General features: G+C 47.0%; 2 long non-coding RNA genes across 3 annotated transcripts in view; one reads left to right on the top strand and one right to left on the bottom strand.

Annotated features, from left to right (window-relative positions):
- Nucleotides 1-5,537: 5,537 nt before the first annotated feature.
- LOC109550890 (uncharacterized) lies at nucleotides 5,538-15,496 on the bottom strand. 2 transcript variants are annotated; one of them, XR_012332383.1, is made up of 4 exons: nucleotides 15,357-15,496; nucleotides 14,645-14,734; nucleotides 6,454-8,752; nucleotides 5,538-5,980 (listed from the first exon to the last, which is right to left on the bottom strand). It is a non-coding gene; the product is annotated as an uncharacterized lncRNA (long non-coding RNA). The 2 variants fall into 2 exon arrangements; XR_002177578.3 differs by lacking the exon at nucleotides 5,538-5,980 and having other exon boundaries at nucleotides 6,202-8,752.
- Nucleotides 15,497-15,636: 140 nt separating this feature from the next.
- The window catches only part of LOC141278938 (uncharacterized), a 29,759-nt gene continuing 21,868 nt past the window's right edge, over nucleotides 15,637-23,527 (top strand). Inside the window, exons 1-2 of the long non-coding RNA XR_012332384.1 lie at nucleotides 15,637-15,760; nucleotides 20,273-20,400. This is a non-coding gene — a long non-coding RNA (uncharacterized lncRNA). The remainder of the gene's footprint in view (nucleotides 15,761-20,272; nucleotides 20,401-23,527) is intronic.

The following is a 23,527-nucleotide window of genomic DNA, read 5'->3' as shown; positions in this document are numbered from 1 at the left end:
AAAATAAAAAAGTAAATAAATTTAAAAAATAAACAAACAGGGCTTCCCTGGTGGCGCAGTGGTTGGGAGTCCGCCTGCCGATGCAGTGGACACAGGTTCGTGCCCCGGTCCGGGAAGATCCCACATGCTGTGGAGCGGCTGGGCCCGTGAGCCGTGGCCGCTGGGCCTGCGTGTTCGGAGCCTTGCTCCGCAACGGGAGAGGCTGCAACAGTGAGAGGCCCGCATACCGCAAAAAATAAATAAATAAAATAAACCAACAGATGTTTAAATAAATTGTATTAAAAAGGCCATTTTACGTAACAATAAGTGCAACAGGAAAAGAAAGCAGAGTGATGCACTAGATGTGAACGTAGATGTTGGTAGAGGTGTGATTTGGGGAGGAAGATGACATTGGTGTTGATCTTGGTCTATGAGGGACAGGGTAATCGGGCACCTCCATTCCCTACTCTTCCACGTCTTTGAAGGCACCGTGTTTCCTGACTTCTAGGCCTTCACACAAACTGTTATCTCTGCCTCATTTGCTCCCTTCTCCCCCTTCACTTGACTAAGACCTACCTTTCAGATCACTTCTTTAAGGAAGTCTGCTCACCCTTCAGAACACTGTACTTTGCAAAGTACGTCATGCTAAGCTGCTTTGCAGAAGCAAAGTACACCCTCACGAGTGTTCCAAGTACACCCTCACGAGCAAGTGTTCCTCACGAGTGTTCCAAGTACACCCTCACGAGCAAGTGTTCCTCACGAGTGTTCAAAGTACACTTGTGTTCCAAGTACACCCTCACGAGCAAGACATCGAAGGGCAAGTTCCCTGTGTCCACACGCCTACAGGTGGCCATTGTCTATTCTTCTTAATCTTAGCCATTTTGCTATTGTCCATTCTTTTTAACCTTGGCTGTCTTGATAGGCAAATGATAGTATCTCCTTGTTGTCTTAATTTGTGTTTCTTTGATTCTAGTGAGATCAGACATATTTTTATGTGTTTACTGTCCGTTTGAGTTTTTCTTTTCGATTTTCCAGTTTATCTCCTTCATTTGTTTTTCATTGCCATTCTTATAGTTTTATCATTCACGCAACAGCACATTTGTTGCATGCCTATTCTACGTTATGGGCTGAATTTTGTCCTCTTAAAATCCACATGTTGAAGCCTCCAGTACCTCAGAAATGGACTGTATTTGAAGATAGGCCCTTTAAAGAAATAATTAAGGTAAAATGAAGTTGTGTGGATGGGCCCTAATCCAACATCACTGGTGTCCTTATAAGAAGAAGGGACCGGAGCACAGACACACACAAAGGGAAGACCGTGTGAGGACTCAGGGGAAGATGGTATCTACAAGGAAAGAAAACAGGCCTCAGAAGAAACCAACCCTGCCAACACCTTGATCTTGGGCTTCCAGCCTCCAGAACTGTGAGAAAATATATATCCACGGTTTAAGCCCCCCAGTCTGTGGTATTTTGTTGTGGTAGCCCTAGGAAACTAACACAGCAGTGCTCTGGGCCCTGGTATTTAAGCATTTGAATAAGACAAAGTCCTTGCTCGTATGAATTAGAGCAGGAAGAAATAAATAAGATACATAAATTTATTGTATATCATCTTTTATTGTATATGTGTCTTGTTATAACTGCCGTATAAGCTAAATAAATAACATTTAGTGCTATGAAGAAAATAAATAGGGTGATGTAATAACAAGTGATGAGGGCCTATCAGGAAAGGCTGTAGGAGTTGGAGAAGGTCTCTCGGAGGAACTAAGACCTAAACTGTGCTGAGACCTGAAGACGGGAAAGAGCTGGCCACACACAGGTCAGATGGAGAGGGTCAGCACAGGCAGTGCAAAGGCTCAGAGGCACCATGAGTTTGGCTTGCACATTAGTTTCCTGTGGCTGATGTAACAACTCCCCACACATTTAAAGGCTTAAAACCACAGAAACATATCGTCTCCCAGTTCTGGAGTCTGAAATCACATTGCTGGCAGGGCAGTGCACCCTCCATTAGCTGCAGGAGAGGAGCCCTCCTTGCCTCTTCCAGTTTCTGGAAGTTCCAGGCATTCACAGGCCCTCTCCCCCATGTGTGCACCTACCTAATCTCCCCCGATTCTCTCTTATCAGGACACTCGTGGTAGCCTCTAGGGCCCACTGGGTAATCCAAGACAAGCGCCTCATCTCAAAATTCTTAACCACGTCTGCCAAGACCCTTTAGTAGGTAACGTTGACAAGTTCCAGGGCTTAGGATCTTGTATCTTTGGGTGGTGGTTAGTTAGCCTACTATGGCTTGATTGAGGACAAGGGAGAAGGTCTGCTCTGCCCCAGGGAGTGAGGTCTATTGTAAGGGCCATGGGACCCAATGGCAGGTTCTAGCTAGGGAGGGAATGAACCGATTTAAGTCTGAAGGCCATCACCCTAGCTGCTGTGGGAAGAATGCATCACTCAGGGGAAAGAAGGGAAGCAGGAGGATGAGTTAGGAGGTTATTGTAGTCGTCCTGGAAGGAGATGGTGATAGAGATGGAGAATGGAGTCATTTGGGATGCACTTTGGAGACAGAGCCAGCAAGACATACTGATGGGTTTAACATGCGTGTGGAGCGGAAGGAGGAATCAAAGATAACTTCTAGGTTTCCAGCTTGAGCCAGAGTGCATGATGGTCCCATTTACTGAGGGAGAAGTCTGGGCAAAGAGCAAATAAGGCGGCTGTGGGAAGGGAAGTTCTTTTTTTCTTAATATTTATTTAGTTTATGTATAAGTAGTTGTGAGTATTTATAAGTATAGTTGATGTTGTACATTATATATATTATATAATATGTGTTGTATATTATGTACATGTATATTATGTAAGCTACAGGTGTACAATATAGTGATTCACAATATTTAAAGGTTATACTCCATTTATAATTATAATTATTACAAAATATTGGCTATACTCCCCGTGTTGTACAATATATCCTTGTAGCTTATTTTATACATAATAGTTTGTACCTCTTACTCCCCTACCCCTATCTTACCCCTCCCCCCTTCCCTCTCCCCCCTGGTTTGTTCTCTATATCTGTGAGTCTGTTTCTTTTTTGTTATATTCACTAATTTGTTGTATTTTTTAAATTCCACATATAAGTGATATCATATAGTATTTGTCTTTCTCTGTCTGACTTATTTCACTTAGCGTGATACCCTCTAAGTCCATCCATCTTGTTGCAAATGGCATTATTTCATTCATTTTTATGGCTGAATAGTATTCCATTGTGTGTGTGTGTATATATATATCTCACATCTTATTTATCCGTTCATCTGATGGACACTTACGTTGCTTCCATATCTTGGCAACTGTACACAATGATACTATGAACATTGGGGTGGAGAAGTTCTTTTTGGACTGTTTGGAACTTGAAATGCCCATTGGACATCCAGTGGAGAAGTCAACAAGTGGTTGAAAATACAGGTCTGGAGATGTAAATCTGGGAGTCATCTATGGTAGATGGTACGTACAGCTGTTGCTCTGGATGAGGTGCCCTCCCTAGAGACCGTGGCTTAAGAAGAGAAGGGGGCCCGGGTTTGGACCCTCAGATGTTCCAAAACTTAGCCAACAGCCAAAGAGATGGACCACTGTCACCAACACACATCTGTCCTGTTTGAGGGACTGCCCGGTAAGCGCTCATACAAGAACCAGTCAAAGCAAGTAGTTTAACTTACACTCAGATACGGGTAGAGAAGAACCTGGAACGTCCAACCTCTGGAGGAGATTTTGTCATGTCAGTCTGGGGTTCTGGAAGCCTATGGTAGGAGGGGTGTGGAGTCAGAGAATACGGGGGGCATGGGAGGCCCTAGGCATCCTTCCTCTGGTCAGTAGAGCCAGGCTTTGTAACCTTCTAGGTGTGGTTGTATCAGAACGTAAGAGTCACGGGTGAGAGGCAGTGCAGTGTGGCGGCCAAGAGCTTGGATACCGGAGTCGGTCTGCTTGGGGAGAATCCTTGTTCTGACACTGAGCTGCGTAGACGTAGGCAAGATAAGTAATCTTTCTGCACCCGATGTATTCTTCTTTAAAAGGGAATAATATTGATCGATTCCACTTGTGGTTATATGTCCTAAAGAACTGCAAGAAGGGACTCAAAGAGATATTTGTACATTCATGTTCACAGCGGCATTATTCCCTATAGCCGAAAGGCAGAAGCAACCCAAGCATTCATCAAAAGATGAATGAATTAAAAAATGTGATATATATATATAACAAAATATTGTTCAGCCTTGAAAAGAAAGGAAATTCTGACATGGGGTACAACATGGATGAACCTTCTAGACATTATGTTAAGTGGGATAAACCAGCCACGAAAGGACAAATACCGTATGATTCCACTGATATGAGGGCCTAGAGTAGTCAGACTCATGGAGACAGAAGGTAGATGGTGGTTGCCAGGGGCAACCTGCGGGCAGGAGAAAAGGGGATTTGTTGTTTAATGGGAACAGAATGTGTATAGAATGTGAACGTCATGCCACATGGGTACACTCAAAAATGGTTATGTGTACACTTTAAAATGTACATTTAAAAATGGTTAAAATGGTAAAATTTGTTATGTCTACTTTACTGCAATGGAAAAACAAGGAAGGGGGATAATAATATGTGCCTGGTAGGTTTACTGGGAGGCCTAGCTGAGCTGATACACATAAAGACCATGGAGCAGGGCCCAATGAATGGCAGTTACTGTAACTTTGTGAATACATTCACCTTAAAAAGATGATCATTTTATGGACAGCTGTTCTCAAGAGTCCACCCTCTGGGCACATCCCCTGCATGACCCGTATGTGGCCCTCCAATTGCCACCGTAAATACTGCTGAAGTGTCTCTCATTTTTCTCGGGAAAATGGACAGAATTGTTTAACTAGATCTCAGCAGTTTTTAACCTTAGTTATAAATCCATCCGTTTTGTTGACAAAACTTGAGCCAGGACACAGCTGACAACACTTAGAAGTGCCCCAGCCACTTGTTTATTGTATGGTCCAGGGAAGCTGGGTCATCCAGGTCTCCCTGGACGTCAGGGGACACATCCCAGCCGGCCTGGAGAGGGCGGAGCCTGGGAGGCACACTCCAGCTCCAAGGCCTGCTGGGTCTGTGTGGTACCCCTCCTCCTGGCTCTCAGATCCTCTTGTAAGGATCCCAGCTGTGTTGTTTATCAGATCATCACAGACACACTCAGAGTCACGTTTAACCAACTATCCGGGCACCCTGTGGCCCAATCAAGTTGACGCACAAAGTCATCCATCACGAATCTCACATGAATCAGCGAGAACAATGTCCTGGTTTACAAACACAGTTCAGGACCTGGAAAGGGAACCAGGCTGAGCTCCATTTTAGGTCCAGAAAGGACTTCAGGGGGCATCCTATAGAACCTAGTGTTTAAGAGCTCGAAGCGCTGAAGTGTTTTGCTCGGATATGCAGAGCTACTTAGTGGTGGAGACCCAGGTGCCCTCAAATGAATGAGCCGTGGCTTATTATGCTAATAACAAGTTAAAACATACGGAACCTCACCGTTTTCTGTTCATCTCCTGTATTAATGCATTTAATAACACAGGAGCCCTGAATTTGACGGATGGGGATGCTAAGGTCGGGCCACTATAGGCAGAGCCAGGAATCAAACACATGCATCTGGTTCCAGACCTTGTGCCCTTAGCCACCGTGCTAGAAGATCTGGCTGATCTGCCTGAGAGCAGTGCATGGGTCCAGGAAAACTTTTTATGAGGCATGAGCTCAGTTGGAACTTGAGTGGCCACTGTGGGCTGTGTGAGTTTGGCCAGTTTGGGCCTCTATGAACTTTTTGAATTGGATTCCACAGATCCGTCTGTTCTCTAAAAGGAAAAGGAGCGCATTTGCTATTGGAGTTTCATTAAAAGGAGTTTCTGGCCCCTTTACTGTACCGTCAAAAGAGGATATGCTTTCTTGCATGAGTCAACACTGCTGCTCTTCAAGAACATGGGACCGATGCTTATTCTGAAAGCTGTCAGCCGCCCTGTGATGTAGGAAATGAATCAGGCGAAATAGGATTTCAATAACAGGGAAACTACTCAGTTTACTGCCCTCCAGGGACAAACAGGAAGCTCTGCTTCCTTCCCCTACAAACAGACTCACGTAGCCTTTTCTTTTTCCCTTTTTAAAATGAATCTGGAGTTTCCTTCCCACATTCCCGTATATGTTTTGCCCCCATTCATGTTTTACCCATCAATGGTATTTTACTTTTATTCATTAAAAGCACACTGTTTTAGATCAAGTCCCCAGAAGCAGGACCTGAGAGAGAGATTTTTGGGAAAGTGATTTATTAAGAGAGTGCTCTCCAGAAAAAAACCTAAGGGAGAGAGGGAAGCGGGATGGAGAGGGGGAAAGGCTGGGACCCAGCCAGGATGCAGTCTCAAGTCAAGTGTAGGTTTGGCTTAATCCACAGGGTGAAGGTTCTAGAATATAAACCACACTGCAGAGCTGACTCACCTTGAGACAAGGGGTCAGCGGTGTACACAGTATCACTCAGTTCGTGGCCTTGGGGGACTCCCCTCCGTGTCAGCGAAGGGTCATTCTCCAGACCCTGGGGGCTCTGGCTGGCGGTGGTTCTGGCTTGGGCTCCGCTTCACACATGTGGTTTCATTGCTCAGCATCCAGCACCATTTCCCCATAACTTCCCTCCTCCTCCGCTTCCTCCTGTGCATCACACAGCAGTTACCAAATCAGCACGGGCAGAAGCGTGGAGGGGTTGGCAAGACAGGGGAGGTGGCGGCTGCTAGGGAACCAACTCCCAGTGGCCATTTGCTCTGTTCCTAACTCACCGTGCACCTGGCCTAGTGTTCAGTCTGCAGATGTGAAAAATCAGAGTGGGGCAGCAGGAAGGGAAGTTGGAAAACATCTGGTCTGCAGGTGGACAGACCTTGTGGGTGCCATGCTTGTGGTGTGCGTCGAATGCGTGACAAAATCGGGGCTGGGACTCAGGTCTCCTGACTTGAGGATGGGGCTGTTTTCCCAACAGCCCGCTGCCTGTGCTGCGTTCTCAGACCGGCTCCTTACGCTGTCTGCCCCACCCACCTCCCCCCTCTCCCAGAGATACTATTTGCTGAGTGACAACCCTGGAGAGAGTCCCTTAGTGCACGCTTAGTGTCATCAAAGTATGGGGCACAGGGACTTCCCTGGCGGTCCAGTGGTTAAGACTCTGTGTTTCCAATGCAGGAGGTATGGGTTCGATCCCTGGTCGGGGAACTAAGATCTCACATAACGAATGGTGTGGCCAAAAAACAAACAAACAGACAAAAAAAAAAAAAAAACACAAACAAATACATGCAGGTCATTTCATTAAAAAAACAAAGGGATGGGGCACATGGCAAGGGAATGAGAATAGACAGGACAGAGATAAGTTGACATGAGATTCTTCAGATTCTCCGATCACATGTGATAGAGCTTTCTGTAGGGCCTGGGTAACCAATGGAGAGTTTTAACAAGAGGAAAGATGGAATCGGTTGGTTTGGGGGGAAAGTGGCAGTATGGAATATGAACCAAGAGAGAAAAAGACGGCAGACGATTTTTAGCAAGTTAGGCAAGATATGGTGAGGGCCTACACTAAGATGTCTTTCAGCATAGGTGCTGGAGGGAGAGTGGAGCAGGAGAGCCAAAAAGCCAGGGATCTGATGCAAACAACTCCTCAAACTGCATCTTTAGGTCAAATAGGGGGTACCACCGAGAGCGCTTCCTAAAAGTCTCCTGCATGTGTTTCTCAGAAGGAAGGGGTAGGTGATTCCATGGCCAACACCATCAGCGAGGGGTTGTATTAGGTTCCTAGGGCTGCTGTAACAGAGCACCACCAACCGGATGGCTCGAAACAACAGAAATTTATTCTCCCAGGGTTCTGGAAACTAGAAGGTCAAAATTCAGGTGTCAGCGGGGTTGGCTTCTTCTGGAGTTTCTGAGAGAGAATCTGAGGGAATTTCCACGCCTCTCTCCGAGCTCCTGGTGGCTCCTGGCATGCCTTGGCTGTGGATGCATCACTCCAATCTCTACCTCCATCACTACACGGTGTTACCTCCTGTGTGTGTCTTCGTCCTCAGCCTAATCTAATGGGGCCTCATCTTAGCCTGATCACATCTGCAAAGACCCTAACTCCAAATAAGGTCACACTCACAGGTACCAGAGGTTGGGACTTGGACACGTCTTTCTGGGAGACACACTTCAATCCACACAGGTGTGTTATGCATACTCCAGTTGAAAGTTTCAGACAACCTCTGGCTTAAGGGGAAGAAAGGGACTTGACCTACTTGCGTAATTTGAAGAACAAGGGCATGGCTCTGCCGTCCTCAGTGTTGCTTCATTGTCTAGAAGGATCTCTCCTGTGGGTGGCTAAGATTACCCTCCACCCACCCTGACCACATCCAGATGTACAAAGGTAATCTCGGAAAAAAGGTCTCCCCCCTAAATCCATGGCCATCTTTCCACAGGAGTTATCCTTGGAGGCAACTTGCCCAAATCATAACAACTGAAGCGGATTATCATGGAATGTGTGTGTGAGGGGGAACTCCCCAAAGTGCTGCTGGGCAACGTTCTTTCTCTGCCTCTGCCCAAGTGAGGGCAAGGGGAGAGCCCCAGGTGTAAATACCAGCTGCTTCCTGGCCATCTTGATTTTGTGGGCAACCTACATGATGGATAGACATTGCATCTGTTGACTTCTGTTCATCTGGCTCTGATGGACGCATCTCTGTCCAGCCTTAAATCTGATCAGGAATCTGGCATTTGTCCCCGTTTCCTCACCTGCCTGCAAGAGATAAGAGCCAGTGGGAGAGGTTGCCTAATGAATGAGCTGAGCTCAGTACCTAGAGGCTGTCTGCTGTCAGTGCCTCTAGGGCCATGACACTGGAGGTGGCTGGCCACTGTTCCTTGCATCATGTCCTTTGGGACTGCCCACCACCCATCAAGTTCTCCCTTCACAGGCCTCCTGGGGGTGCGGGGAACCGAGTCTGCTCCCAACTGGCCAGCTCCTACCTCTCTCAGCACAAGCAAGCAAGAAGCTAAAAACATCTTGAGGTCCATACCTGGGTCACGGCTCCATACACATCCTGCTACCAACACCGCCATCGCGCTCAGCATCTGAGCTGGAAAACTGCCCTGCTTCCCTCCAGCTGGCTTTTCTTCTATGCTGCTCAGCCTAAGAGTTCCCTGACCATAGGCCAACAGAACTAGGAAAAGCCTCAGGGACAGCTAGTCCAGGCCCCTCCAGGTATGGACGGTGGCGAGATGTTCATTTTCACCCTCGTTCGCCTGCGGGGCGATGGAGGAAGGGAAGCCTTGCCTTGTCTTGACCAGCACGGGCCTCCTGGACCGGGATGACCCGCGGCCCCCCTGGATGCCTGTCTTCCCTTTGTCCCAGGTGAACAGCCCTCCTCCCCTCACCCCGCCACTTGGCACTCGCTTTTCCACCATGAATATAAGTAAAGGAGACCTCCTTTAAGATGGAATCGGGCCGCTCTGAAAGGGGAGCTCTCACACACTCAGCCTAGGTCACCAGCAGGGAGAACAAAACATGAGAATTATTCTGACAAGGGAGGGCATTTTCCACCCGGGGATTTTATCTCCTGTTTTTAAGAATAAGAAGGAAGAGCCCTCCCTGCTCCAGCAACAGCGTTCCAGCCACCACTGGCAGCTGGTGAGAAACTGCCACAGCCTTGAACTCTCGTTCTCCTCCGATAAACTTTTGCTTAAAACAACCCTCCCCAGTTTCCTCCTGTAACCTTAATGAAAGCTGACCTTCCCTTTGTCTTTTTTGACTTGCCCGTGGGTCACCATAGCTTCCTTGTCCTTCATGGCAATTCCCCCGTTCTTCCCGAATGAACTTCATTTTGTTTTTTCTAATTTGTCAATTTTTTTTTTTTAAGGTTGATACCACTCACGTTCTCCTCTTTAGGACCTCCCATAGGGTGAAACAAAATATGAATATTCTCACGAACAATATCATCGTTCACAAAATAATAATAATAATAATATGCATCCCCACGTGCCAAGCCCTGTATTTAGTCCTGTAATTTATCTCCACTATTCAGGTGAACACACTGAAGTTCAGAGAGAGGTTGAGTAACAGGTCCATGTGCACAGACCTAGGGTGTGAAAGGACTGTCAGACTTGAACTCCGAGGGGATGGCCTCAGGCCACACAGGTGGTGGGAAAGAGGTGAATATGACTACGGCTCCTTTTCTGTCTTCTCCTGGGCATTACCTGCATTTGTCCCGTTCCTGGCCATCTCCTATAGGCATTTTTCTTAATTAGAAAAAAAAAATTATTTTTTCATTGGTTCACTGCTTTTTAATTTTTGAAATATTAATTTTTACCTTCTCGTCCTTAATTTCTTCCTTTTGATTCCCTTAAGTTTCTTTCTCAAATGTAAATGTTCTCAGTGTTATTTTCTAAAGAATCTATCATTGCAGCTTGAGTTTCTCTTTGACCCAAGAGTTAAAGAGAGGGCTCTTAAGATTTCCAAATGGTTAACCTTTCCTGACTAATGACTAGTTGTTTTTGTTTGTTTTTTTCTTTGCGTACGCGGGCCTCTCACCATTGTGGCCTCTCCCGTTGCGGAGCACAGGCTCCGGACGCGCAGGCTCAGCGGCCATGGCTCACGGGCCCAGCCGCTCCGCGGCATGTGGGATCTTCGCGGACCGGGGCACAAACCCGTGTCCCCTGCATCGGCAGGCGGACTCTCAACCACTGCGCCACCAGGAAAGCCCGACTAGTTTTTTTTTGTTTGTGTGTTTTGATGGTGGGATGGGGGTGGGCGGGAAGGTTATTTGTGTAAGTGTGTTTGTGTGTGTTTAGGCGAAACTTGTTTATTTGACCTGCATTAATTGACATCAGCTGCGTGAGGGCATATGTTGAACTCCACAGGAAACACAGAGGCAGGTAAGGCAACTCTCATAGAGAATCAAGTCTCGATTACTTGCATCAGCTTCCAAGGCTTTTTGTTTTCTTTTTTTTTTGTTTGTTTGTTTTCATTTTTTTAATTGAGATATAATTGACATATAACATCGTACTAGTTTTAGGTGTATAACGTGATTTGATATATGTATATATTGTGAAATGATTACTGCAGTACCTTTAGCTAACATTCTTCACCTCACATAGTTACAAATCTTTTCTTGTGTTGAGAACTTTTTTTTTTTTACGGTGTGCGGGCCTCTCACTGTTGTGGCCTCTCCCGTTGCGGAGCACAGGCTCCGGACGCTCAGGCTCAGCGGCCATGGCACACGGGCCAAGCCGCTCCGCGGCATGTGGGATCTTCCCGGACCGAGGCACGAACCCTTGTCCCCTGCATTGGCAGGCGGACTCTCAACCACTGCGCCACCGGGGAAGCCCGTGATGAGAACTTTTAAGATCTAGTCTCTGAGCAACTTTCAAATATACAATTACTAGTGTATTAACTACTAGTTTTTATTGCATTGCTGTTAGACATTGTGACCTGTACAATTTCTACTTTTGAAATGCATAAAGCTTTTTAAAAAGAATATATATTCTCTGTAAAAGTAAATAGAAAGCTCTTAAAACTATTAAACTCGACATAGAAAACAAACTTATGGTACCAAAGGGGAAGGGGGGGAGGGATAAATTTGGAATTTGGGATTAACAGACACACATTACTAAATATAAAATAGATAAACAACAAGGACCTACTGTACAGGACAGGGAACAGTATTCAATATGTTGTAATAACTTATAATGGAAAAGAATCTGAAAAAGAATAAATATATATGTATCTATAACTGAATCACTTTGCTATACACCTGAAACAGTGTAAATCAACTATACTTCAATAAAAATGTGGGTACAAAAAAATTTTAGATTAGAGCCTAAAAATAATGAACTATAATACTCTTGAGAAGAAAACATAGGGAAAAACCTTCATGACATGGGATTTGCCAATGATTTCTTGGGTATGACACCAAAAGCACAGATAACAGAAGGAAAATTAGATAAATCAGACCTCATCAACATTACACACTTTTGTGCCTCAAAGGACAGTATCAACAAAATGAAAAGGCAACCTACAAAATGGGAGAAAATATTTGCAAATCATATATCTGATAAGGAATTAATATCTAGAACATGTAACAGACTCCTACAACTCAACAACAAAAAAACAAACAATACAATTCAAAAATGGGCAAACCATCATCAAAAAATCTAGAAACAATAAATGCTGGAGAGGGTGTGGAGAAAAGGGAACACTCTTGCACTGCTGGTGGGAATGTAAATAGATACAGCCACCGTGGAGAACAGCATGGAGGTTCCTTTAAAAACTACAAATAGAACTACCATATGACCCAGCAATGCCACTACTGGGCATATACCCTGAGAAAACCATAATTCAGAAATAGTCACGTACTAAAATGTTCCTCGCAGCTCTATTTACAATAGCCAGGAGATGGAAACAACCTAAGTGTCCATCATCAGATGAACCGATAAAGAAGATGTGGCACATATATACAATGGAATATTACTCAGCCATAAAAAGAAACGAAATTGAGTTATTTGTAATGAGGTGGATGGACCTAGAGTCTGTCATACACAGTGAAGTAAGTCAGAAAGAGAAAGACAAATACTGTATGCTAACACATATATATGGAATCTAAGAAAAAAAAATGTCATGAAGAACCTAGGGGTAAGACAGGAATAAAGACCCAGACCTACTAGAGAATGGACTTGAGGATATGGGGAGGGGGAAGGGTAAGCTGTGACAAAGTGAGAGAGTGCATGGACATATATACACTACCAAACATAAAATAGGTAGCTAGTGGGAAGCAGCCATATAGCACAGGGAGATCAGCTCGGTGCTGTGACCGCCTGGAGGGGTGGGATAGGGAGGGTGGGAGGGAGGGAGACGCAAGAGGGAAGAGATATGGGAACATATGTATATGTATAACTGATTCACTTTGTTATAAAGCAGAAACTAACACACCATTGTAAGGCAATTATACTGCAATAAAGATGAAAAAAATGGGCAAAGGACTTGAATAGACATTTCTCCACAGAAGATATACAAATGGCCAAAAAGCATGTGAAAAAATGCTCATCATCACTAATCATTAGGAAAATGCAAATCAAAACCACAATGAGACACAGCTTCACACCCAAAAGTATGGCCATTATAAAAAGAAAGAAAGAAAGAAAATAACAAGTTTAGACAAGGATATAGACAAATTGGAATCCTTGTGCATTGCATGTGGGAAATGATACAGCTGCTGTGGGAAACAGTATGGTGGTTCCTCAAAAAATTAAACAAGGAATGGTCCATATGACTCAGCAATTCCACTTCTGGGTATATACCTAGAGGAACTGAAAGCAGGGACTTGAACAGATATTTGTACACCCATGTTCATAACAGCATTATCATAGTAGCCAAAAGGTGGAAACAACCCAAGTGTCCATCCACAAATGAATAGATAAACAAAATGGGATATATACATAAAATGGAATATTATTCAATTTTAACTAGGAAGGACATTCTGACATGTGCTACAACACGGATGAGCCTTGAGAACATTATGCTAAGTGAAATAAGCCAGACACAGAAGGACAAATATTGTAGATTCCACTTAAGTGAGGTAGGTAGAGTAATCTAATTCAGAGGCAGAAATTAGGTTAGGGGTTGCCTGGGGCTGGGGGGAAGGGGGAAATGGGAGTTACAGTTTAGTGGGTACAGAGTTGCAGTTGGAGAAGATGAAAAATTTCTGTGGCTGGATCGTCGTGATGGTTGCATAGCAATGTGAACATACATAATGTCATCGAACCATACATATAAAAATGGCTAAAATGCTAAATTTAATGTTATGTATATTTTGCCACAATAAAAAAGTAAATACAGGGCTTCCCTGGTGGCGCAGTGGTTGAGAGTCCGCCTGCTGATGCAGGGGACACAGGTTCGTGCCCCGGTCCGGGAAGATCCCACATGCCGCGGAGCGGCTGGGCCCGTGAGCCATGGCCGCTGAGCCTGCGCGTCCGGAGCCTGTGCTCCGCAACGGGAGAGGCCACAGCAGTGAGAGGCCCACGTACCGCAAAAAAAAAAAAAAAAAAAAAAAGTAAATACAGACCTCTGATATCAAGTTAATGTTTTTTTCAGTTCTTCTATGTCACCATTTTCCTATGAGATGTGACCAAGACAGAACGAGTTAAAGTTTCTAAACTCAACGTGATATTTGCGATTTTCCTTGTTCTTTGGATGGTTTTTACTTTAAATAAGTATATCATACTACTCAAGACCTAAGGGTCTGTGACTGTTATTTCCTCCCATTTTTAAAATAAATACAAAAAAATGTATTTTTTCCCCATTTTCTTTGTTCCTTTTACAGTTTTCACCTTGAATTCCACTTCGTATGACATTGGATTTATCATCTTTTGGCTTATATTTCATTCACTCCTTCCTTCCTTCAATAAATAACCATGTTCGCCCACTGTGTGTCAGGTTCCAGGTGCTGAGGTAGAGCAGGCAACAAAATAAACCAAATCTTTACCCTCCTGGAACTTACCTTCTAGTGCAGGGTGAAAGAACGTAAAGCGAGATAAATATGAAAACTACGGTCTAGTGTTTTAGGTCCTTCCTATGTAAAGGGTCGCCCACAGATCCAGAGGCACAAGGTGGGAACGGGTTAGAAACGTGGGAACCCACCTTGGATCAACTGAATGTGCATCTGTGTTGTAACAAGTTTCCCAGGTGGATGCATCGGCACATTCCGGATGGAGAAGCACTGCTTACACCCTGATAAATGCGAGGGAGAAAAAGTAGACAGTGAAAGGGGTCGGGAGGCCTCGCTGGGAAGGGGGCCTTGGAGTAGAGGACGTGAGCTTCTTAGATACGCGGAGGAAGAAGCTGCAGCAAACTGTAAGGCAGAGCTAGCAGGTGCAGGAGGCTCCCGAAGAAGCCGACTCGTCCTCACTCGGCTTTGATCCCAGGCCTTTTGTTTTGGGTGTGCCCTGGCGGCGCTGTTTGAGCGCGGCGATTTGGGCGGCGCTGCAAGATCTCCCGGCGCTGGGATGCTAGGAGCGCCGTGCGCTGTGCTAACTCGGGGGCACTGGCGAGTAAAGCTTGCTTGCCCAGGGTTTCTGTCTCTCTATAAGAGCTCCCAAGACTTTCTCTTTAAAATGCAACCCCGCCCCGCCCCTCCCCTTACACTAGCCAGGCTAGTAACGGGAGAAATACCAAAGCAACCCTTCGGGTTTACCCTTTTCTCTCGGCTTCCTCTAACGTCCTAACGTCCCGCCCTAAGTTCCTCCTCTCATCCCTGCTATCTTCCCCTGTTTTTCCACGCCTGTACCATCGAAACTCTTAGAAGAGTCGTCCAGGCAAGTGGATCTCAAACGGGGCAGAGCGAGAGAATCACCTGTGCCTCCACTGGCCCTCAGTTTCGGAGCAGGAAGACGTGGAGTCCGGCCTGGATCCGCGTCTGACCGAGCCGGGCTCCGCCGCCCAGCCTGGGACCTTGGAGCAGTTACTTGGTCTCGCCACCCTGTCCATTCCTCCGCTGTGAGAAGGAGATAACATCCGCCTCACCGGGTTGTTTTGAAGACTGAGAGAGAACATTTGTAGGAAAGCATTTTGTAAGTGACAGACTGCTAAACACACTGGACTAACTTCAGCTCGCGGATTGCGGCTAAATGATTGATGTCTGGACGCCCCCTTTCCCCCAGCCGTCTTCCTGTTTCTTCTGCACTTGGAATTGCCCTCTCGCCAGGTTATTGCACACGACGTACTCGATCCTGCATCTGCGGCCACAGGTTTCCCCGGGTAGGGCAGGCCTGGTGCGGAGGAGAGGACTGATTGGCTGGGCGGGAGGTGGGACGAGCGATGACGCGCGGAACCCGGGAGACTGCGCCGCGGGTGCGCGGGATGCCGGGGCCGCGGAGAGGGCGGGGCGGAAAGGGAGCGGACTGGTCGCGGGGCTGGGCGGGGTGGGGGGGAAGAGGGGGACAGGGACAGGATGGAGAGGAGGGGGAGAGGGGCGGAAGGAAGAGGGGAGAGGGTGGGGTGGGGAGGAGGAGAGGAGGGAGAGAGTGACGGGGTGGGAGGGGCGGGGTGGGAAGAGGGCGGAGGGCCTGGATGGGGAGGGGAGTATGGGGGATGGGGGGCGCCTTGCTGCGGCCTGGTCAGGGCCGGGTCGCCGCGTCCCACTGAGGACAGTGTCCCTGGTGAATCCTCTCTGGTCCAGTAGGGGAAGAGGCAGAGCCTGAGGTGCAGGAGGAGGGGGCGCGGGAGAGGGAAGGGCCCGCGGGGGCGCCAGGCCGGGGGCGGGTTTGCAGCCGCCCGCAGAGCTTTGGCGCCTTGCGTCGCCGCGCCAGGAGGTTTCCGGTCACACCACGTATCTGGGCATGTGGCTTCTTCCCGGGCCGGCTGTTCTCACAGCCGCCGCCCTTCCCTCCCTTGGCTGCTGACCCGCGTGGGAGGCGAGGGACGTCGGGGTCGTGTCCCCGGCGCTAGTTGGCGGGGCGGAGAGGTGGGGTTTCTCAGTGACCCACAGCGGGACCTCCCGTGGGCGTGGTGCGGGTTTGTGGGCTGTGGAACTGGAGTACAAGGTCACCATGAGGACCCCGGGAGAGGGGTCCCCCTCTCAAAGGGCAGAGGCCCCTTGAAGGGGGTCTGACCTCGGGGTTTGCGAGGGTCAGGGCGGAGGAGGCGTGAGCCTTGAAAGACGGGGGCGATCTGGCCAGTGGAGATGTGGGTGCTCCAGGCCGAGCGAATGCGATGATGGGGGCACGGGCCTGCTGGGGTCGAGGGCTGGAGGAGTGCGAGGCGAGCCGGAAAGGTCCCGGCCCGTCCAGTGCCTGCGGAGTGACCCGCGGAGGTAGCCCTTCCCTTCTGGGCCTTCAAGTCCTCATCTGTAGGTGAGACAGTAGCTCACTGTTGTGAAGATTTATAATGTATGTGAAACTAGAGCAGTTCCCAGCATGGCTCTGCTTAATAAACTTAGTCCTTTTCCCTCCTGGAAGGAGAAGAAAGTGAACTTGTGAGGCTTTGCTGGACATGTTACAAACACAGCTAGGAGCCAAATAGAGTTCAACAGAATAGATGTCTTAAGAGTCAAAAGGATAGGCGCCTGGCCTGAGCCACCGTCTGCTTCTGAGATGCACACCCCTTAGGACTATGGTCTCAACTTGCTTAGGCTTCGTGGGGGATCCTTACCTAGCACGACAGAGGGAGTTTACGGGTACTGACTGCATTAGAATGGACAGACACACACAGCTGGTGACTTTCTCTCTCTCAAAGGGATATAGAACCATCCAGATTATCTTCAGCCAGAATTCCTTGATTTGCAAGTCTATGCTGGGTTCAGGATTCAACGTCATAGATCTGAGAGGCGGGGGATCCCAGAGCTGTCACTGCTGAGCCCTGGGCCAAACCTCTGGCACCAGCCAGGCCCCGTGTCCATGATAAAGCCAGGGCTGGGTGACTGGCCTTTGTGCGTTGGGCTTTGTGGAATTTTGACCTCGCTGAGTCGCGGAGGAATTGAGAAGGCCTTGGCCAGGAGTTTCCATGACTCAGTTTCTCCACCTGTATCCCGGGAGTGAGAACACCGGCTGTTTAGCTTCCCTTAGGTTAGGTGCCATCTTAAATAGCTCCTCCCACGACAAGGCAGTGGTGGGTGGGACGGTCATTTTTGTGGCATGGGAGTGGGTGCAGCCTCCCAGTGAGATCAGTGCTCTGGCATGGCTGAAGCAACATGGAAGGGCCTGGTGGGGAGGGTGGAAGAGCCCAAAGGGAGGGGAGGAGGAAGGTACAGAGGTGTGGCGGACTTGGCAGGGAGAGATGTCATGACACTCCCATGACAGGGGCAGGGTGGGCTGTGTGAATGCCCTGGACAATGGCCAGGACAGGTGAAGCTTCCCCTTGTGGGACTGTGATTTAGGAAGTAGCTTGAGTAATGGGACAGTCAGGGCTGAGCCACAGAATGTGGCCATAAATGCAAATAAGTGCACCTTCTTTCCTCTCTCCTACGAGCAGTAGTCAACCCAATGCTCCTGAACCTGGCTCCCACCTTCGTTTCCTTCTCCAGGTGGGCTCTGCTTTGATGACAGGCTCATTCTTGGAGGTAAGCTCTTTCCGCAGAGATTTACATAATGGGAGGCTGAGCAGTCAGCTCTTGATGTCGCTGAAATACCCAGTGAAACCTAGTGGCAACTCTGAGTGCGGCCCCTCTTCATTGTGGCCAGGCCATTGTCTCCTGCCCACCGTCCTTCTTAGCATTACCTCTGCCCCTCTCTTCAGCAAGCTCATTTATATCTTTATACCTGCTCTCAGGATACCCCCCTCCCCATGCACACACCTAGAATATTCTCTCCCACTGCAGTCAATCCTTCTCATCCTCAGGGTTTAGTGCAGCCCCACCTCCATCTCCAGTCCTTCCCTGACAGGTCCAGCCTTGTTCTGTGAGCTCAAATAGCATTCAGAGTCATTTCACGTGTTTATATATGATCATGACTGCCTGCCACTGTTTTATGTTTCTGAATCTTAGCTCCTTATCTGAATCTTAGCTCCTTATCTTTGTGAGTTTCCTGGTGGCAGAGATGCTACCAGGTATATCTGCATTTATGTCCTTTTGAAATGTTCCCATCAACCTTTAAGCATTTCCTTACTTCTTGTAAGAATAGTATAAGAATATTCTAGGCACATTTTGTACTCTGAGCCATTTGTCCTAGCAGCACCAATTCTTTTTAGCAGAGAATGATTTAGAAACCAAGATTAGGGTGGTAGGTGTGCTTGTTACAGTTGGAGTGTTGCAACTCCCGTGCTTTCTCAGTGGACAGAGCTAGGGATATACACGAGGATACATTTGTATATTTGCATCTGTACATATATATTTATTTCTGTATTGAAAGGTACTGGTGAAAAGAATGAGCTCACACCAATACCTCCAGTTCCAGTCTGGCATCAAAAGATTCATTCTAGTTTTCTCCCTTTCTTTATTTGTAACTCTTTTCTCCAACAGGGAGAAATCTGGTTTACATTATCTGTAATATGGCTACTTACTGATCACCCCCTTTTTATGTAACTGATTCCCATTGCCACAGGTACCCCTTCCCTCTATGGATGGCATCCTCACCCCCTTGAACTCCAGCACCTCACTCACACACATTCGCCTTCCTCACCCTTTTCAGGATCTGATACTCTGTGCCACACCCCCTCCTTCCTGCTTGGACTCTGTCCTCCACATGCTTGGGTTTTAACGTCCCACACTGGGGCACTCCTTAATACCCCCGTGGGTTCTCCCACCCTCCTCAGTGTCTGGGACCTCACACTGTCACCCCCTGAACCTGAAGCCAAATCCAGCCTCTGTACCCCAACACCAAATTGAATCTCGGAGTTTTGGGTGAAGTAGAAAAGAATAGCTTTATTGCTTTGTCAGGCAAAGGCGGCCACAGTGGGCTAATGCCCTCAAAACCATGTGTCCTGACCTGGAGGGGGTAGTGAGGAGACTTATAGTAATGGTTCAAAGAGGGCGTGATCAGCTCATGGACAATCTTCTGACTGGTTGGTGGGGAGGTAAGTGGGAGTCGGCATCATAAACCTTCTGGTTCCAACCGGGTCTGGGGTCTACATGCTTGTGGGCAGCATACCATTGTCAACCGTTAACTTCTCCACTTAGTTGGGGTTTCAGTATCTGCAAAACAGCTCAAAGATATTGTTATGTGTATTCCTTGATGGGGAACCAGGACCCTGCCCCGAGGCTGCACTATTGTTTCTCTTGACTGTTCCTCCCTTGTCTCCCAACCCCTCCCTTCCCTGATCAACAACTGTTTGAACCTGCCTATTGGAACTCAGGGAAAGTCATGGAGGCTGAGTGAAGCAAATGCCTGTAATCAAAGAAATGGGGGACAAGAAAGGCTTTTGTGCCCAGGAGCCCCACAGGGTCTTGCTCAGTATCAAACTTAGCTGCCCTTCTAGCCTCATGCAGATGTCCTTTCCACCTGCTTGGGGTGAAGTGGAGGCCCGACATCCCAGTCTAAACCCCTCCAACCCCCATGTGGACACCTGTTTTTCTAGGCTTCACCCAATGGCTTTAGGACCAAGTTATTCAGGAATGAAAAGGTAAGAGGAAGAGGCACATGCTAAATTTTTAGTCTCAGATTCCTCATCACTAAAATGAACTTAATGTGCCCATCTAATACAGTTCTGCTACGGTGAGAACTACATGAGATAACATACAGAAGTGCTTCCTCAGCACAGAGCTTGCCAGCACTCAGTGTCAAAGGCCATCATTATTACTACAAATTAATGTCCCCCTTGTTTTGCATCATTTGGCAGGAATACAATGGAGACCTATAGAAGAGAATTAAGCAGGAGGAATGGGTGCCAATGGCAGATGTATCAAGACGGGGGGACTGTTGCCTCTTTCTTAAGAGAATGAAGACACTCATATCAGCTAAATTCAAGTATGTAAGTAAGGAGAAGAAATGGGGAGGAAACATCCAATATGTTGAGTGGTTATCTTTTTGGTGGGATTATTTGACTTAACTTTTTTTTTTTTTTGCGGTACGCGGGCCTCTCACTGTTGTGGCCTCTCCCGTTGCGGAGCACAGGCTCCGGACGCGCAGGCTCAGCGGCCATGGCTCACGGGCCCAGCCGCTCTGCGGCATGTGGAATCTTCCCGGACCGGGGCACGAACCCATGTCCCCTGCATCAGCAGGCGGACTCCCAACCACTGCGCCACCAGGGAAGCCCTGACTTAACATTTTTTAATGTGTTTTCCAAAATGTATTCGATAAATATTATTCAGGCTTAGACAGAAACATTTTAGAGGGACTCTGCTTAACTTCAACGTAACTAAATGAAAACTGCTCTCAGCCTGAGTGGTTGGTTGTGCCTTTTTCTTCTGCCTGGTACGTTCTGGAGGGAAGAGTACCTGGATTCAAACTCTGGCTCTGCCATTTACTAGCTGGGTGACCATGGGCAAGTTAATGAACTTGTCTGCGCTTTTGCTTTTTGTTTTGTGAAGTGAGGAGTCTTACAGTGCCTAATTCAGGGTTACTTGACAATGAAATGAGTTAACGCTTCTAAAGCACCGGCCCAGGGTAAGCACACAAAAATGTTAGCTTTTAATGTCATTATTATTCCATGGGACAGAATGTAGTGAGTAGTTCCTCAGATGTCTCAGAGGAAAGAATAGCCTCAGCTATGCCTCCCCCCGAGTGAGTATCTTGTGACTAACCCAGAGACCTCAGGCAGCTGAGCCTCCCGTGGGACATCAAGCAGAGGCAAGGGTGACAAATTAAAGCCGGGGAAGTGTTTTCCTCCCTTCTTGGATGGGACCCAAAGAGATCAGTTTCTTAACTGATGCAGCATCCTGACATTAGGACACTGGGACTGGCACCCACAGGACAAATGACACAGCTCTGTCTGAGTTGATGTCCAATTTGGGATTCACTCATGCATTCGCTTGTCTAGCTGTCAATTTCATATATATTTATTAAATGCTTGCTGTGTGTCAGGCACTGTTGTAGGCAATGTAGTATACAACCATTAAAATGCAATTAATTAAAATTACATTTAAAAATTAAAAATGCAATTAATAAGGGATTCAGACATCTGTATACCCATGTTCATAGCAGCGTTATTCACAATAGTCAAAAAGCGGAAGCAAACCCAAGTGGTCACTGATGGGTGAATAGATAAACAAAACGTGGTATATACATACAAAAGAATATTATTCAGCCTTGAAAAGGGGGAAATGCTGTCACGTCTACAACATGGATGAACTTGAAGACGTTATGCTAAGTGAAGTAAGTCAGTCACAAAAGGACAAGTGTTGTCTGATTCATTTGAGGTGCCCAGGGTAGTCAAGTTCATAGAGACAGAAAGCAGAATGTTGGTTGCCAGGGGCTGAGAGGAGTGGGGAGAAACGAGGAGTTAGTTTTTAATGGGTAGGGGGTTTCAATTTGGGATGATGAAAAAAGTTCTGGAGACGGATGGTGGTGACGGTTGCACGACAATGCGAATGTACTTAATGCCACTGAACTGTACACTTAAAAACAGTTAAAGTGGTAAATTTTATGTTGTGTATATTTTACCACAATTTCTTTTTTTGCGGTACGCGGGCCTCTCACCGCTGTGGCCTCTCCCGTTGCGGAGCACAGACTCCGGAAGCGCAGGCTCAGCGGCCATGGCTCACGGGCCCAGCCGCTCTGCGGCATGTGGGATCTTCCCGGACTGGGGCACGAACCCGTGTCCCCTGCATCGGCAGGCGGACTCTCAACCACGGCCCCACTAGGGAAGCCCTACCACAATTTTTAAATGTGAAAAATTATAGATATTCCACTTTAAATAGTGGAGTAAAGAATAGAAATTACGTTCATGAAAAGATTTCCCTAACAGGTTTAGTTTTTACAATTTGTTTTCTTTCAAAATTTCTTGGAGGGCTTCCCTGGTGGCGCAGTGGTTGAGGGTCCGCCTGCCGATGCAGGCGACGCGGGTTCGTGCCCCGGTCCGGGAAGATCCCACATGCCGCGGAGCGGCTGGGCCCGTGAGCCATGGCCGCTGAGCCTGCGCGTCTGGAGCCTGTGCTCCGCAACGGGAGAGACCACAGCAGTGAGAAGCCCACGTACCGCCAAAAAAAAAAAAAAAAAAAATTTCTTGGAGACTTCACCAAACAAGCTGTGTGGATGGCAAATAAGCACGTGAAAAGATGCTCAGCATCATTAATCATTAGGAAAATGCAACTTAAAACCACAATAAGAGATACCATCATACACCTATTCCAATGGCTAGAATTAAAAGGATTGACCATACCAAGTATTGACAAGAATGTAGAGCGATTGGAACTCTCATACTTTACTGGTGAGAATGTAAAATGGTACAACCCCTTTTGGAAAACAGTTTGACAGTTTGTTAAAAAAGTTGAACATATTCTGCCATATAATACAGCCATTGCACTTCTACATATTTACCCAGGAGAAATGAAAGCATACACTCATACAGACAGGAAACAACACAAATGTCCATCAGCAGATAAATGGATAAACAGACTGTATTATATGCATACAGTAGAATACTGCTCAACAATAAAAAAAGGACGTACTACTGCTGTTACATGGATGAATCTCAAAATAATTACACCGGGTAAAAAAAGCCAGGGAAAAGAGATCATATAGTGTATGATTACATTTATATAAAATTCTAGAAAATGCTAACTAATATATGGTGACAGAGCCAATCGGTGGTTGCCTGAAAATGAGAGAAGGGTTGGAGAGGGCAGGAGGAAGAGATTATCAGAGGACAACAAAGAAATCTGAGGGGCTGATAGATAAATTTATTATCATTTTTTAAAGATTTATTTATTTATTTTTTGGCTGCATTGGGTCTTAGTTGCGGCACACGGGATCTTCATTGAGGCGTGCGTGCTCTTCATTGCTTCTCTCTAGTTGTGGTGCGCGAGTTTTCTCTTCTCTAGCTGTGGTGCACAGGCTCCAGGGCACGAAGGCTCTGTAGTTCATGGCAAGCAGACTCTGTAGTTGAGGCGCGCAAGCTCAGTCGTTGTGGCGCTCAGGCTTAGTTGCCCCGTGG

This window comes from Tursiops truncatus, chromosome 6, assembly GCF_011762595.2.
Source record: "Tursiops truncatus isolate mTurTru1 chromosome 6, mTurTru1.mat.Y, whole genome shotgun sequence".
NCBI lineage: Eukaryota > Metazoa > Chordata > Mammalia > Artiodactyla > Delphinidae > Tursiops > Tursiops truncatus.
The sequence above is the reverse complement of the archived record's forward strand: the minus strand, read 5'-3'. Positions and strand labels throughout refer to the sequence as shown.